The sequence below is a fragment of the Mytilus galloprovincialis genome, chromosome 1 (genome assembly GCF_965363235.1).
Source record: "Mytilus galloprovincialis chromosome 1, xbMytGall1.hap1.1, whole genome shotgun sequence".
In the NCBI taxonomy this organism is placed as follows: domain Eukaryota; kingdom Metazoa; phylum Mollusca; class Bivalvia; order Mytilida; family Mytilidae; genus Mytilus; species Mytilus galloprovincialis.
The window spans coordinates 53,805,506-53,823,431 of NC_134838.1; the positions used below are offsets into that span (position 1 = coordinate 53,805,506).

Sequence of the window (17,926 nt, forward strand, 5' to 3'; positions counted from 1 at the left end):
TAACAAAGGACAAAATTATGATCAATAACAGGCCACCGTACGAACTTTTATAAATCGATTCAATATTTAAAAAATGCAGAGCATTAAACGGAAACCCCTAAATAGACTGGTAAAACGGGGATTGGCAGTCATATTCACCGATTTCACTCAAATTCCCATTTCTGATTTATAACATACTTAAACATCTATCCAAATGATAAAGTCTAAAAAAACAATTTACAATGAATAGGCTCGATAACATGTATCATCATTCCGTGTGAATGATAGTCTAGGCGCCATCTAATTAACTATTGCGGTGACCTTTGAAGACTTCCGACGATCATATAAGCCGATATAAACATAAATATAGATTAAAATACATAGGAAACTCGTGTAATTAGATTTTTGTTTTAGGTCTGACTGATTTCATGATATAGGTTTAGCATACAGATAAATCAAATGTCACATAAATACGGATTCAATGAGATCGTATTATGCACTTGCAAAAGAATAATTTATCAGCGATGCTCGGTTTTTATAGCTTATTTTGACAAAATTGAACAATTTGGCTACTGAAAGTGAATTAATATTTCACTATCTTATTTTTCTATATATCGTAGCTAATTCCCCTTCAAAACTCATGCAATATCGAAACACATATCCTATGTATTGATATTTACAAAATTGATACGAATAAAACATGTGTGTCATATAGTTCTCGCAAACTCTTAAAAACTCTTTAAAAGAAATCCGACTGTATTGGTATGTAAACAGACACTGCAGTCTAGAAATATCAATTGTACGTTCAAGATTAACACATTTGGATGTGAAATGTTTTCGAGGAATACATATGAAAAAACATATTTAGATTTTGTTGAAATGTTTTACTGCAGTAAATATTGTCGTAAAAAAGTACTTCACTAAATATGTTTATTTTTTAAATTGATTTTTATAAGATGATTTTGATTTTGCTAGCTCCAACATTGATTCCCGACTATAGAAAATAAAAGAAGATGTGGTATGATTGCCAATGAGACAACTGTCCACAGGAGATCAAAATGACACAGACATTAACAACTATAGGTCACCGTACGGCCTTCAACAATGAGCAAAACCCATACCGCATAGTCAGCTATAAAAGGCCCCGATAAGACAATGAAAAACAATTCATGACAGAAAGTCAAGAAATTTAGGTAGCCTTTAAACATAGGTTTGACGAAATGGAATAACAACCACAATTTTTACAAAAGAAGATATTTTACAATCAATAACATATTTGTGTCAGACTATTTGTCGCAACATAGATTGCAACGAAAATAATATTTGATTTTGTGTTCACGCTGTTCTTGAAAGTGATGTCTTTTTTTTAAAACATGTTATGTTCAATGTTTTCATTAAATATAGTACCCATTTTTGAATAATCATTTGCTGAAATAAAACTACACCAAATAATGATTAAAAAAATTTCACAACACTTAAAAAAGGATAAAACTAACATACAACATTGCTTATTTGTGGGATATTTCAAATCATACGAAAATGATCCTTTATTGTTCCTAGATTTTTTACATTGTTTCTAGATCGCCTAATAATATCCTTTCTGTATAATAATAGATACGAATACTATTTCCTCAAATATGTGTAACCTGTTTGCTATTATTTTACTTAACTGGTCTTCAAATTGAACACGAAAGTATATGTTCCTATTTTTTTGTACTATCTACTATCTATTTCTGATTTTTTGGAATGTTTGTTTTGTATTTTTAAATCTGATGTGTTTGTTTGTCTTTGATGTATTTTTGTACCTTTTTAAGCAAGGGATACCAAATATTTGCACGTTAACAAATTATGTCTATTTGGGTTGCTTACACTTCTTTTTAAGTGTACCTAGAAATTTACAAATAGTCCAGATTGATACCAAAGGTCTAAATGTTGGCACCTATTAAAACTAGCATTTTTTCAATTATGTAAGACATATGAAATTGACATTTTGAGTACAAGGCTAACAGTGTAACGCTTAGTAAAGTATATCTTGTACGCTTGTTTTATAGATACGCCTACACAAATATCTTACAACCAATTACAATTTATTCACGTACATGCCTAAAACATTCATGTAATGCACACAATTTTCCATTAAAAATGTTAACGAATTAATTTCGTTTTGAATTACAGTTCTAAATGATTAATACATCTATATTTCAGATCGAAATTACTTACAGATTTGCTTTTACTAGAAGCAGTAATGTCGCTTTTTTTCTGTGACGAGAATGCAATAAAGAATCGCACATTGTTGGCAGGCATAGAAAACATACAGTGTCAATCTGGGTGTGCCGGAATTATAACAAAAATTATATTTATTGTACAGATTTCAGTGAGACTGAAGACTGGACAATAGGCGTAATGAATTTCAAGTACACTCTTCCAGTTTCAAACACAAAAAAGTTCCAATTTGGGTATGTTCGTTTTGTTAAAATATAGTTCCTCTATTGATCAATAAACGACAACCCCTACTGTATTCAGAATGAGACATTCTATGAAAGTGTCTTCTTGAATCATAAGTGTATGTCTGTTATTCTTGTCAATTTCATAGTACAGAATATACTAGAAGAGCAGCCACGATTCAGTCGGTTTCTTAAAGCTTAAAGCAGTGTGCAGCAAAGCTTTAATTTTATCAAAGACAAATGCAACGTAAAAAATGTTCATCAGTGTTAATGTCTGCCTAGGCCGCTGTAGGTAACAAACACAAAAACCAATCTACAAAAATAAAAATAATTTTCATTATGTACGAAAATACATATTAAGAATCAAATAAAGATTCTGTTCTTACACACATTATTTTTCACATTAATAAAAAATAACACAAATAAAATACATTAAGTCGGGTGGGAGGGTGGGAAACTTTACTGCACCAAAAGCGAACCTCGAATGACAATATCTTTAATTCACAAAACCGCCAAAAGTATAGCACGAAATATTTGAAATGACCTTATTCAAATATTATGGTCAGTTCTACCTCGACCAATGAAAAACATTTAACCTATTATATACTTTCAAACACGTGTAATTTCATAAACAAATACACGTGGTAATGTTTACATACCGGTGTACATAACTAAAATAAATATATCTATAAACGGCCATTACCCCCTGAAGTTATTTCACATTTGGAATATGACAGTTGTTATAAAATGATTTGTTTCTATGTGTGTTGCCGTTTGTTTATGTTGCAGTTTGGTGTTACTGTTGTTCCTTTATTTTCCTGTTATAGTTGATATGTTTCCCTCGGTTTTGTTATCTAACCCGGATTTGTGTTCTCTCAATCGATTCATGATTTTTAACACTGGTATACCACTGTTGCCTTCATTGCACCATTTCATAAAGCATAATACATTTTAAATTTGACAAAGTACATTACATCATGTTGGGGATAATTCCAAATTTGGCATTTATAATACACCAGTCATTCAGTCAATAAATAACAACTAGCAGTGGCGTCTACCAATTGAAATACCAATAGAAATCCGTGTTTCAATGAGAAATATAACAATAAAATGCATTACATATTTGGTTCCTGTCAGGTTATGTTTGTTTGGGCAGCACTGATGAGTCAGGATTATGGCAACTTAAGAATAAGCATAGTACATTTGACCAGTATTTTGTTTTATGGATGGATGTTTGCTGCTCGGCGTTTTAAAACACTGTAACAGATAATAGTTTGTATCAAACGGAACTTAAAAGGCAGAAATTGTTATAGGTTTGTGTCCTTTGTTTTGATATTTTGCCCTTAAAATTTTTTGTTTGAAATAACTTTCTCTAGATTTCATACGTTTAACATTAGCTCAATTTTCTCTCTCCAACCCGAATTTAAAAATTACAAGGATTTTATATGATTTCAAAATAAATGACTTTTAAAACTGAAAAGAAAAGTAGGGTTTGGTTAGCGAAAGTTTAATGACCACTGCATGAATAAAGCATGAGGATTTTTAAAGAGTTTTTAGTTTTAGCCAACTTTCTAAAAAATTAAAATCACAAAAATATTGAACTCAGAGGAAAATCAAATCGGAAAGTCCCTTATCACATGGCAAAGTCAAACGACAAAACACATCAAAAACAAATGGACAAGAACTGTTATATTCCTGACACGGTACAGGCATTTTCAAATGTAGAAAATGGTGGATTAAACCTGGTTTTATAGCGCTAAACCTCTCACTTTGTACAACAGTCTCGTCAAATTCCGTTATATATACAATAATCTATTTAATTAAACAAATATAATTAAATTACTTCATAATGTCTTAGTCTAACAGGATGTTGTTGGCTTTCACTTAATGAAGCTGAAGTTGATGCTGGCTATAATCTGCGTACAAGAGCTGACCTGTCAAATAGAAGTGATACGGGTCGCATTAACTCCTCTCCTATATCTGCCATGCAACCTGTTTTAAGATTAAACCAGGGTTGTGATTATACCATTAAAATTCCAGGTTTGTAAATAGTTGATTAACTCTGAATTTATCTCTAATACTGTTCTTAAAAATAAAGTGACAAAATATAACATACTCCAAGGCAAATTAGAATAAGCGGGAGTCTATATCTATGAAAAAATCAAACGGAACAAAATGGAACATAGCTGTCATATTCCTGACTTCAAACAGAATTTTTTAAACAAAATTGTGAGTTAAACCTGCTGTTATAGCTAGATCAACCTCCACTTGTATGTTAATAGTTCCACCCATTAGCCATAATTGATAAACCTGACAACAATTGGGATACAGCAGTAATTAATTATCTAAACATACATCACATACATGCATACATAACTGATTTAAAAATTCAAACAAACTTTTAAAAAAATCAGAAAAAGACGCCAACGCAAAGGTGTGTTTTCGTATTAAATAGTACATACATTATTGAAAAAATATAAATCTATATTATACTTTCCAAAAAGTAAGGATCAAGCAGTCGAAACTCTGTCTATATACATTACAAATTTACAAACACACAAACACTCAAAATCCAAACAGACATAATAAATAACACAGAAATAGACGTCAACAAGATTTTTTTTTATAGTATTAGTATTTAGAGTATAGTTAATCATTATTTGATTCAGACATGGGGCAAATTACATTGCAATATTATATACTTATTGACTGAGTATGAGTGGAATAGTAAGTTTATTGCCTAGAGGGACAACTAATGTCCTGAGAATAGCCGAGGGCAATAGTTGTATTTGAGGAACAATAAACTTACTATTCCACGAATATCTAGTCAGTAAGTGTTTTATTATATCGAAAAAGACAACAAGCAATAAATGACGGTGATAAATCAACTATCGTAATATAAAAAAAGTAGAAACTCAACCATAACGTTTACTTCATAAATTGGTTGAAATTCTAAGGCTACGTCTTGCACTGACGTCAACCCTAGATACAATAGGTAAAACATGGCGTAGTTACTCCCGCGGCGTTTCTAAATCTCCAATCGCGTAGCTGCATTGAAAATTCCGCTAAATTTAATGATGCTTGTGGTCAAATAGTTTCATCGAGGTCCAATAGTTGGAAACTATTGACCGGTCAAATAGTTCAATGCTTATAAATTGAAAAAAATAGTCAAAATATTGTGTACTTAAAAAATTATAACTGGGGTATAATAAAATGTATTACATTACAATTTCTTGGACAAAACCAGCATCAAAGTACAATTCCATGTATTTTGGGAAATAATGATGTACATTAAAACTACTTTGCCAAAGTAGTGCTTTATATTACAAATTACATTTAATAGATTTTACAATAAAAAAACACATTTAAACAACATTTTGTACTGAAATCTTCGTAACTATCAAACAGGTATTTTAGAAATCCTTTCATTACCCTATGATACCAAATGTAACAGTCAAACAAATGTGATCAGCTTCCTGAAAATTTTCATATTTTTTGTTGACCTACATCCTTGGCCTTAGTATGTATCATTTGCCTGAGAGATGTTTCTGACTCGGAGTTTGAAATATTGGATTAAGATTTTCTATAAATTTCTTAGTTTTGACTTGCAAACTGTTTAAATTGGGAGAAAATAACAAGCAATATACTAAGAAAGTGAATATGTAGCTTTGTTTTGCTTTTGTTCATTTAAGTGGTATTGCTGAAACGAGATGATTTTACAAACGTTGCCATTCTATATATACATGTCTACACTCACATCACATTTCTGAAAGACTTCTGTATAAAAACACGGATATCCAATTTGAAAAGGCAAAACAATTTGAGCTTCATGATAGATAGTAGTAAAGGAATATTAAATGAATAAATTTGTTTTAACTTCAAGTAAAACAAAGAGGCAAATAGTTATAATTGAACAACTGTGTTTGTTGTATCAATGCTGATCGCAAGCGTTTGCTAACTGTCTTAGATTCACCCTCATCTATATTCCACTTCTATATCTATGTTTTGAAATAATAGATATTGTGGTATTATTTACTTTAGTTGCTGACGACGATGGAGATACTGTTCGATGTCGTTGGGCTAAAAATACACCCTACGATGAATGCAGCGACATTTGTAATACTTTTACTGGATCATACTTAGATGAGGTGATATATGTTTGATTAACTTAATATATATGAATGCAGGTGCTGTAGTACATCTTACATGAAGCTTGGAAGTGCTTAAAACTCAAGATAGTATGGGAGTATAAACGAAAAAATTATAGAATTTTTTGAAACCAAGTTTCTTAATGGTTAATCAATTTATAAATGATCAGCTAGGAAACGTTTGTTACAAATACTGTCAGTACTGAAGTACAGACTATTGATCTGATGATAACCTCGAAGTCTGATAGTATATCAGCAGCGGCATTATAACAATGCCGTAAAAGAGAGGCAAAATACACCAAAGAGACTTTCAAACTCATAAGTGGAAAACAAACTGACAACGCCAATATTAAAATAGAAAATTTACGAAGAAATTAGTTCAACTTCACTACTTTGTTCTCTTGTTTAATAGCTTCCTTGTGTGTACCAATCCTCTATCTAGGAAATCATAAAGGAAGTTCAAGTCCTGAAAAATCGTATCAACTTGGAAATGTATCCTCCATATACAGACATATGTAAAATTGAAAACAACACTTTATACAATTTGCATACGTCCGAACGCTTATCTGGATTTACTCGTTTTTATAAAGATTAAACCGTTGGTTTTCCGGTTTGAATGGATTTATACTACTGTGGATTCATTTATTGTCGTGTGTACCAATTTTCGTGGATTTAGGAAAAATTGCGTTTTCGTGGACATCTGATTTCTTGGTTTTTCAAAAGTCTGCATTTAATCATACAGCAAATTTGCAATTCGTTCAACATTTAGATTCGTGGTTTCCCTGTTCCCACGAAATCAACGGAAATTGGTATCCAACGAAAAATAAGGAATCATTTTTGGGCCCTTATATAGTTTCTTTTTGGTGTGAGCAAAGGCTCCATGATAAAGGCCGTATTTTGACCTATAATTGTTTACTCTCACATATTGTGACATGGATGGAGAGTTATTTCATTGGCACTCATACCACATCTTCTTATGTCTAATCCCCTGCACTAAGAACGCTCAAAGCCTAATATTTTAAAGCATTATAATTTTGAATTATAAAACCAGTTAAATTTGATTGTATTCTTTGTAGGCTGAATGTGTTTTAAAGTACAACGCAACTGGCATGACTGGGTGGTATGCAGTATCTTTACAAATAGAAGATTTTCTCTCACCAATTGTACGTCGAAACCAGTGTTCCCACCTAATATTATCACAGATGGTTCAGTACAACATATTCTTGTCAACAATATATTTAATGTTTCAATTTATGTTAGAAGTGGTGCAGAAACACTTTGGTAAGATTTTTTTTTATCTCAAGGTTGTGTAAAAGCAAATTATCCCATAATGTCACTTAACAATTTCAAATGAGTTAGTCAGATGTATGTTATTACACTTTATATTGGAACCAGTTATCTTATAACAAAAGTTAAGTGCTGTTTCATTACTTTATACTATTTCGTTACTATAGACTCTTAGACATGTTAGAAGCTGTGAAAAAAAAAATCTTACTTTTTTGGGGAAAATGTATGTTATAACGTGTTGCATATTTTTTCATGCACTCAATGCATTTTTCTTGGTCTATCAAAGCCAAAAATTTTATGTTGTACGAGTACCCAAATGCATACAGCTATATGACCAAAAAGACTATTTAAAATGTTTACTTTTTAAAGGGTCCAATTTGTGACAATGAAATTAGAAAATATTGAAGATTCTTTTTTTAATATATCATTATCGTTATATATAAAGAATATAAGGTTCGACAATCTGTCTTTTTTAATACACCCCTGATTTGTCAAACGTTAAGCGTTTCAGATTTAGTTTTGAGAGGTATTTCTTCACTGTTTTCTTTTTGTTTTGTTTTGTTCTTGTTTGCTACAATTTATTATAGCTTAAGGGTCGGCATTGAACATATGCTAAAAAGTAAAATCAATAAAACTCCGAGGAAAATTTATAACGGACAGTCAATAATCAAAGGCAGAATCAAAATATCAAACACATCAAACGAATGGATAACAACTGTTATATTCCTGGCGTTGTACAGGCAATTTTCTTGTGTAAATGTTAGTCTTATTATTATATTTACTCTTTTTGAAATAGATATATATACTAGAACAAATCTTCAAAATCGCGGGTTCGTGACTAAATTATATTACTTACTCCTTTTTTTAGTATTCGTAATGGAATTTGATATTTAAAGTCATGCTGATTATGAAGTTCATAGTTTTCTCTGCTTTCAAAAGCGCCCTCGATAATGATTGAATTTAGGAAATGCAATCTCTGTAATACGAAATACGGGTTTGATTATGACCGTGTATGTATCAAATACAAATATACCGTTTGGGGGTATGTCTGACAGAATCAGAACGTTCTTCTTATGTGACATCGGCACTTGTTACTATTGATATTATTAATGTAAGTGGAAAACAAAAGGGCCCGCAATTGTGTAATTTTCCTAGATTAGTTATATATAAAGTTTTATATAAAGTTAAATTGTTTGATTTTTCGTCTTCTATCATGCCGGGTAACAAAGTAGACATCGTTATTTTAGTAGTTTAAATGTGATGAATATTCAAATGACAGACATACATATGTTAGCATATAATAAAAAAGTTGTATTAATCATATATTATTTTATTAACCAATACGCAGACACTAAATCAGGTTACATATATCTATATATTTTGTCAGATATGTACTTCTTTGTAGGGTAACAACAATTAATACTGTTTCGCCATTCGGAATGATAAAATCGGAACTGTATCAACATGACACGATAGGAAGAGAATGGTTTGTTGTTGTAACCTGGATACCAACTCTCAGCCAAACTGGTAGCCGCGTGTTTTGTTTTACAGCCGTTGATAACATTGTGTATGTATTCTATTCCAGTTGTTTAATTTGTTCTTATTCTATTAGTGAAATTGCCTGGAAGGACCAACCGTTACCCTATTCTGTCGTGACAAATGATTACAAAAGAAGAAATCTTTTCGTTAATTATATGTTACATTAATGTTATACATTTTGAAAATAGGACGTTAAGCAACAAAAAAACAACAAACAAATAAATGTAGCTTATGAAAATTATTTAAAATTAATTCATATTGACACTTCTTTATGACTTAACATATCTACTATAGAACGTTCTATAGAATACCCTGTTGTTTGTTTTTGATGTATCTTCTAGAGAACGTTCTATAGAATACCCTGTTGTTTGTTTTTGATGTATCTTCTAGAGAACGTTCTATAGGATCCCCTGTTGTTTGTTTATCATATATAAACTATAGGGCGTTCTATAGAACTCTGTTGTCTGTTTTTGATGTATCTACTAGAAAACGTTCTATAGATAGGATCCCCTGTTGTTTGTTTATCAGGTATATACTATAGGGCTTTCTATAGGATCCCTCGGACGGTCTGCAGGATCCCCTTTTTTTGTTCAACATTATATATCTACTATAAGACATTCTGTATGATCCCTATGTTGTTTGTTTTGCATATATGTACTATAGGGCGTTCTATAGGATCCCCTTGGTGGTCTACAGGATCCCCTTTTATCTTTACATTATGAATTTGTTATAGGGGGTTCTACAGAATCTCTTGCTGTTGGTATATGGTAAAGCTATTACAGGACGTTCTATATGATCCGATAGGACAATCTGCCGAGAAATTGAGTAAAACCATTTGGAATTGTATTTTTAATTCACTTTGCTTTCTGGTTTCAGATGAGCTTCGATGATTACTTTCTTAGAAGGACATGTTTAAGCATGTACTTTTCAGGAATCCCTGGTGCTCTTTGTCTCAAAAGTATTTGTACACGAGCATCGCACAAGTTGACACTACGAGGAGGGGAGGGGGTGTTGAACAAGAAGGTGAACTGTGTTTTTATTTTTTTTTTATTAAAAGTACTGCTACAAAACAAATGTAGATTTTTAACACCTCTCCTAGTTGATGGGTATTTCGGTGGTCCTGATCTGTTGGAAACTTGATATATATTCGATACTCCATCTTTATTTCATCATCACCATTAATTAAGTCACGTATCTTTTCACTAACTACTCTTTTCCTTTTTTGTGTGTTCTCTGCTACCTAAAAGATTCCTGATCTTTAAAAAAAAAACATGGTACTGACTTATGTAAAAAGTTACTAAAAACAGAATCAAATTTAACATTTTTTTTCCAATGATGGACTAAGATGAAAATTCAGAAAATTATAATGATGATAATTATACATGTACTGTCGTTCGTAATTAATCAAAAATATAATAAAATATATGTATATATATACAACTCGTCTAAACATCAACCCAACAATGTTAGATCTGTAAATTTGCTTTCGCAAATATTTTGTTCTTCCCTCGCCGGGATTAGAACTCATGCTACTGAGATATCGTGACACCAAATCGCCTGCACTGTAGCCGTCCCGCTAGACCACACGACCACCTGGGCTTCATCAAAATGAAGCTTTCGATGGCCGGGTGTTACCTTTCCACGTCAGTTTTATATATGTAATAACTACTTAACCGACCCAAAAACTTATCAAATCAATTAGTAATGAAAAGGCAGACATGATTCATAATATTCATTTTTTAAGATGTGCACTGGACTGGTACATGATAGTAAGGAAAAATCGTTTAGCAGCGTAGATAACCATTCGTAGACATTATATATCGCTTATTAAGATTATACCTTAAAATCAGTAAAGCAAATCACTTCTTTCATTATGATGCTTGTAGGACAATTTTTCTTTTTACTGGTTTGGACCATAACTTTTTCTTAAACAGGAATTGGACGATCTTTCTAAAAAAAATGAAATGCAACATTAAGTTAAATAGCAACACGTATCATAAAGACAATCGTGTGGCATATGTTCTTATACTAGTAGTCCTTTAAAAAGGTATTGGTCGGTGTGAGCTAATGCTCCGTGTTGAAGGCCGTACTTTGACCTATAGACCGCCCAGTGGATTATTTAGAACGCCCTGTTTTAGATGCATAATGAACAATCAACAGGGGACCCTATAGACAGCACCGGTGATCATATAGAACGCCCTCAAGAAGACACTTGTTGAACAAACAACAGGGGATCCTATGGACCGACCTGGGGATCTTAAAGAACGCACTATATCAGATGCACGATTATAAAACAATACGGGATCCTATAGACCACACAGGGAATCCTATAGAACGCCCTATTATAGATACATGATGAACAACCAACAGGGGATCATATAGATCGCCCCGTGGATCCTATCGAATGCCCTATAGGGGATCCTATAGGACGCCTTCTACAGTAGATACATTTAGCAGATACACAATTATTAAACAATAGGGGATCCTATAGATAGCCCAGGGGATCCTTTAAACGCAATGTTATAGATATATGATGAACAACGAACAGTAAATCATATAGACGGTCCGGAGGATCTTATAGAACGCCTATACTAGAAACATACTGAAAAAAAATCAGGGGATCCTATAGACCGCCTCGGGGATCATATAGAACGCCGTATAGCAAATACACGATTATTAAAGCAAGAAGTGATCCTATAGACTCTACAGGAGATCATATAGCACGTTCTCTAGTAGATGCATGATTAAAAAACAACGGGATCATAAAGACTGCCACGGGATCTTATAGATTGTCCTATAGCAGATACAAACTTATCTTACCTCAGGGATCCTATATTCCGCCAAGGTGATCCTCTATAACGCTCTGTTATAGATATATGATAAATAAACAACAGGGCATCCTATAGGCCAACCCTTGGATTTAATAGAACACCTTCTATGAGATACATGTTGAACAAACAACAGGCGATCCTATAGAACGACTCGGGGATGATCCTATAGAACGCCCTATAGCAGATACACAGTTATTTAACAACAGGGGATCTTATAGAATGCCCTGTTATAGATGGGTCAACATTTTTAATTAATTCTCCATAGGCGACAATGGTAACGTTTTCCTCCATTGCTCAGTCCATATCGTTTACTTGAACATGTAGGATGGCTCATATCGAAGCTGATACATTTATACATGTTTGGTTAAATTTTCGGGGTGGCAAGTGAGATTACTTTTTTCGCAAATTGCTGGACCCCGGAAGATGGTGAAAAATGTCACTCTCCACATGAAATAATCCCAAAATTCTGATCATAAAACTCAATAAAAAAATTGTCCTTTCTAATAATTTATTTCAGGTCAAATCTACATATTTCTTTTCTCATCACATCAGCTCTATAAAACAGTTCTTATTGTTCATTTATGTCCATTTTTAAAATCACAGCATCCACAATTGTATCGCGGACTAATATTGTTTTTTAATTACGTCATCTGAGTTCCTCATCTCAAGGTCTATTAGGGACCCTGGCCCATATTAGATCAGCAAATGTCAGATTCCACTTGTATTGCAGAATGAATTTCTTCGGTACACCTTTTCGAACAATTCTGTGAAGTTTTTTTCCGCATCTGAAATAAAATAAGTTAATTTTTAGTATTTTTAAGTAAGCATGCTTATTACTGTTCCTTATATCTTTTAGTAGAAAAAAAGCACAAAATCCATATGTTATCAATTCACAATTTAGACATTGATTAAGACTCTTCATAGCTTAAAGTGCCATTAAACAAACCTTCATTACCTAACTGACTTTATAAAAATCATCATGTTTAGATGATGAATCATGAAAATATTGTGTTTTTTACTGTAAATAAGGTAGATTTAAGGATTTTTTCACTCAGAAAATAATGTTTTTGATATTTATTTCTTTCATAGAAGGAATAGAACATTTTTATTTTTTAATAACTGTTAAGATCAGTCACAGACAATTCTAAAACAGGTTTTAGTTTTAAAATCCATCAAGTAATAACCATTTTAGAGTTCTTTTTGTGTGAGTGTTCAAATAGGGAAAAATGGTGCTTTTCTTTAGTGAAGATAACATTGTGACGTCATCGCTTTTGTGACGTCATGACTTTATGATGTCATAATTTAGAATTATACAAACATAACAGAGTGTGTATTTATTCAATAATGAAAGGGAAAAGGGAAAAGGAAAAGAAACCAATATAAGGTTGGTAACCAAGCCCATCTATTGCGTTGTGTATCCTTAACAACAGATCAAGGTTGTAGTGTTATTAATGGTGTTGCTCCATCTACAGCTCCATCTACACAGGTTTTAAAAAATTTATCTATGCAAGTTTTACCTGCACCACCTAAACTTAAATTTTCTAATTCCACTACAGATTTGACTCCTAAAAACACCACAGAATCTGTCTGGTTACCCCGCCTTACAGAAAAGGAATTTAAGCTGTACTCAAAAGAGAGTTACGATAAAAAATCTTATGTAGCTCCCCAAACTGAAAAATGTGCGACTACAGTCAAACTACTCAGACTGCATAAATTGTCAGATGATTATTTAGATGAATATTTAGAGGAGAAAAGTACTGAAAATAGAACAGTAGATAGAGATCTTAATATTTTAATGATCAATAGTCTTATAATATGTCATTTAAATAAAAGTCCAAAGTGTGTTGTTCCACATTTTGAACTGGTACAAGAGACTCAATGGGGTCTTGGTTGGATTTGGAAAATGAAGTGTACCAAGTGTAAATTTATTTCAGAAAAATATAAACTATTTAGAGAAATTGACACAGGACGTGCTGGTCGCAAGAGTGCTACAATTAACTATGGGTTTCAGACTGGCGTGATAAACTGTAATATTGGTAATGATAGCGCGCGACTACTTTTAACTAGTTCATGTATTCCTCCTATGTCAAAAGGAACAATGCAGAGAATAACAAATACTGTTTGTGACAAGGTTGTAAAACTTGCGGAAAATGAAACCGAACAAGTGGTTGAGAGTTTCAGAAAGAGAAATGAAACCTTAGGGTTAAATAAAAATAGTCCTGTAAAATTACAAATGGATGGTACCTATCAGAGTGTGCATATAAAAAGTAGGCATAAAATGGGACAAAATGCATCACAAGTCATTGGTATTGCCTGTGAAAATGAAACTGACAATCATGATATCATTGGTTTTCACCTTGTAAACAAACTTTGCTGGGTTGGTGCATGGTTACGCGGTAAAGGTTATGACATTGAATGTCCTAATCACGAGTACTGCACATCAAATACAAATAGGTATGATCCTTTGAGTGAGAAGGATCTTGGGTATGAAATAGGTAAAAAAATTGCTAAACTTGATTTACTTGTGGACTATTGTACTACTGATGGGGATGCAAAAAGTGTACAAGGTCTACAAGAAGCAATGCAGGAAATATTTGACCCTTTATGGTCAGTAAATAGACTGGCAGATACTATTCACCGGGGTCAAAGTCAGTTCCGTGAGGTATTGCGAGCAAAATTTAGTGTCGGTATGTTCCCTGGAGCTACAAAGGCCCAGAGGAATGATATTAAAATAGCTTTTGCCAATGATTTAACATTACGTTCACATGGTATAATGAAATGTTTATTTGCAAAATATAATGGTGACCGACAACAAATTTCAAAATGTTTGCCACGCATTGTTAAGTCTGTTGTGAATTGTTATAGTGGTAATTGTAGCGATACGTGTAGATGGAGCATAACACTATGTAATGGTGGTATAAAAACTAGTTGGTGGTACAAATCTATTAACCTTAGCAGTCATGGTTTACAAAATGGGTCTTTGAAACCAAATAAGACTGACAAATTATTAATAGAATCATTGTTAGAAATGAAACTGTCTCAGACCGCATTAAATCAGATGCAATTTTTCAGCAATACAAATAAGTGTGAGTCTGTCAATAGGACAATTTCTACATACCTACCGAAGAATAAGAATTTTTCTCGCAATGCCTTAGGCCGTGCATCTGCAGCAGTCTTGAAAGTCAATAATAAACGGGATGTTGCATTGGCTAAGACCCTAAAAGCTGTAGGTTGTGGTCTGGGTAGAAAGTCTCGTGCTGTAGTGGCTCTGAAAAAAATACGTAAACGTGAAATATATGATTGTGCATATCAAAAAAGTTTACGTGTCAAATTAAACAGGTTAAAAGCTCGTAAAAAACAGGCTATCGATTTCTTGTTAAACAAGAGAGTGCGAAACAGGTTGATTAGTGGATATAAAAAACATCAGTTAGAACCAAAGCTATGTCAGAATTCAAGTCCGAAAGAATTCGTTCCACAGCCAGGTTGTAGTTCATGGCCAGATTAACATTTATATTAAAAGGTTACACAATATGGTTTTCTTTCAGCCTTTCAGGAAGCATATGTAGTTTATTTATTTACAGAGAATACTAAACATCTTATATTATATTAAAACAAACACTTTTCAGGAATATATGAGCATGATATGAGTTAGTTGTGTTTTTTTTTAAATTAAAAAGTTTGTTTATTTTAAGTTTGTTATGAAAATGGGATAATGGTCCAAGACACTGAAATAAACCTTGTATCAGACAAAAAGACCACTTCATATCTCCCAATGCATGCAGCCACAGTACATGCATTTATTGGAAAACACATACCTTGAAACAAAATTATAAACAAAATAAAACCATGTAAAATGAATATTACAACATTAGGTCATTCACAGTTTGCCTTTGTAACTCGATGTCATATTTGGATTTTTTCCTTTCTGTTATTTTTTCTTTTGTTTTTTTGTTAACTTATTTAATTAATGACTGTCATACTTTGTTCATTGATTTGTCTCTATGTTTCACTTTCATTTAGTTCTCTACCGCATGTTTACTTCCTGTGATCACCTGTTGATTGAATGACCTAGTTTTCTGACACAGTAATGAAACCATCAAGAGTTACTCCCCTTGCACTGTAGAAATTAGTAAACACTGGCGAAAAAAACCACATAAATGTTTGACTGAGCTTATAATCTTGCATAAACATGTTTGCCATGTTTGTTTCAGTGTCTTGGGGGTATGAGGGTGGGCTTTTTTCCCATTTTCGTTTTTTACTTGTGTTAAAAACTTGTATTTTCAGAGATGATTAATGTGGAGGTAAAATGTGCAAGGTGCATATGTTTACTACAAAATCATAACAAACCACAATTTCAGATTCAGCATGCAGTTAGTATAGTTTGTGCCATGCACAATATGTGTGGTGCATTGGTGTGCAGCTACACATATTTTTCTTTGATTGTTAATCTCCCGAGGTTCTAAAACAATATGGTCTGTATTCACACACAATGCATTATGACAAAGGTGTGAAGCATCTAAATTTTTGGCTAAATCAGTAGATTTCAATTGCAAAATTTTTGCTAAACGTGCAACATTCATTTTAGTACGTTTGGCATTTGGGTATGTGACATTGATCATCCCTAGAATATAATTATTTCTCCTCTGAGTGGCCCCAGTCCAAATAATACATGCCCCATTTTTCTGCCTCTTCACTGTTTATAAGTATAAAATTGGTATATTTTTGATAAAAATCTAAATTATTGGTAGCCATTTTGTATTCTTTTTAATCAAATAGCACTAAAAGAGTGTAAATGACCTCGATTTCAGCAGCTCCCATCCGAAATTGTGATCATTGAACCATGAAACACTCCAACACCTTTGAAATAATAGTTCACAATTTGGGTCAACATTTTTAATTAATTCTCCATAGGCGACAATGGTAACGTTTTCCTCCATTGCTCAGTCCATATCGTTTACTTGAACATGTAGGATGGCTCATATCGAAGCTGATACATTTATACATGTTTGGTTAAATTTTCGGGGTGGCAAGTGAGATTACTTTTTTCGCAAATTGCTGGACCCCGGAAGATGGTGAAAAATGTCACTCTCCACATGAAACAATCCCAAAATTCTGATCATAAAACTCAATAAAAAAATTGTCCTTTCTAATAATTTATTTCAGGTCAAATCTACATATTTCTTTTCTCATCACATCAGCTCTATAAAACAGTTCTTATTGTTCATTTATGTCCATTTTTAAAATCACAGCATCCACAATTGTATCGCGGACTAATATTGTTTTTTAATTACGTCATCTGAGTTCCTCATCTCAAGGTCTATTAGGGACCCTGACCAAGATACGTGATAAATAAACAACAGAGGATCATATAGACCGCCTAGAGGATCTTATAGAATGCCTTATACATGAAACATAATGAACAAACAGCAGGGAATCCTATATAATGCCATATAGCAGATACACAATTATTAAACTACAGAGGATCCTATAGACCACCCAGGGGATCCTATATAGCACCCTCTAATAGATACTTGATGAACAAAGAACAAAGGCTCATATAAAACGTCTTATACTAGAAACATAATGAAAAGAAAAAAAACAGAAGATCCATAGACCGCCCTGGGGATCCTTTAGAACGCCCTGTTATATATACACGATTATTAAACAACAGGTGATCCTATAACCCCACATGGGAACC

At 32.7% G+C, this 17,926-nt stretch overlaps 1 long non-coding RNA gene across 2 annotated transcripts; it reads right to left on the reverse strand.

The window, feature by feature from the left end:
* Positions 1-12,719: 12,719 nt before the first annotated feature.
* LOC143078769 (uncharacterized) lies at positions 12,720-17,566 on the reverse strand. 2 transcript variants are annotated; one of them, XR_012979265.1, is made up of 3 exons: positions 17,026-17,566; positions 15,347-15,496; positions 12,720-13,013 (listed from the first exon to the last, which is right to left on the reverse strand). It is a non-coding gene; the product is annotated as an uncharacterized LOC143078769 (long non-coding RNA). The 2 variants fall into 2 exon arrangements; XR_012979263.1 differs by having other exon boundaries at positions 15,351-15,496; positions 17,026-17,331.
* Between the last annotated feature and the right edge of the window lie 360 nt (positions 17,567-17,926).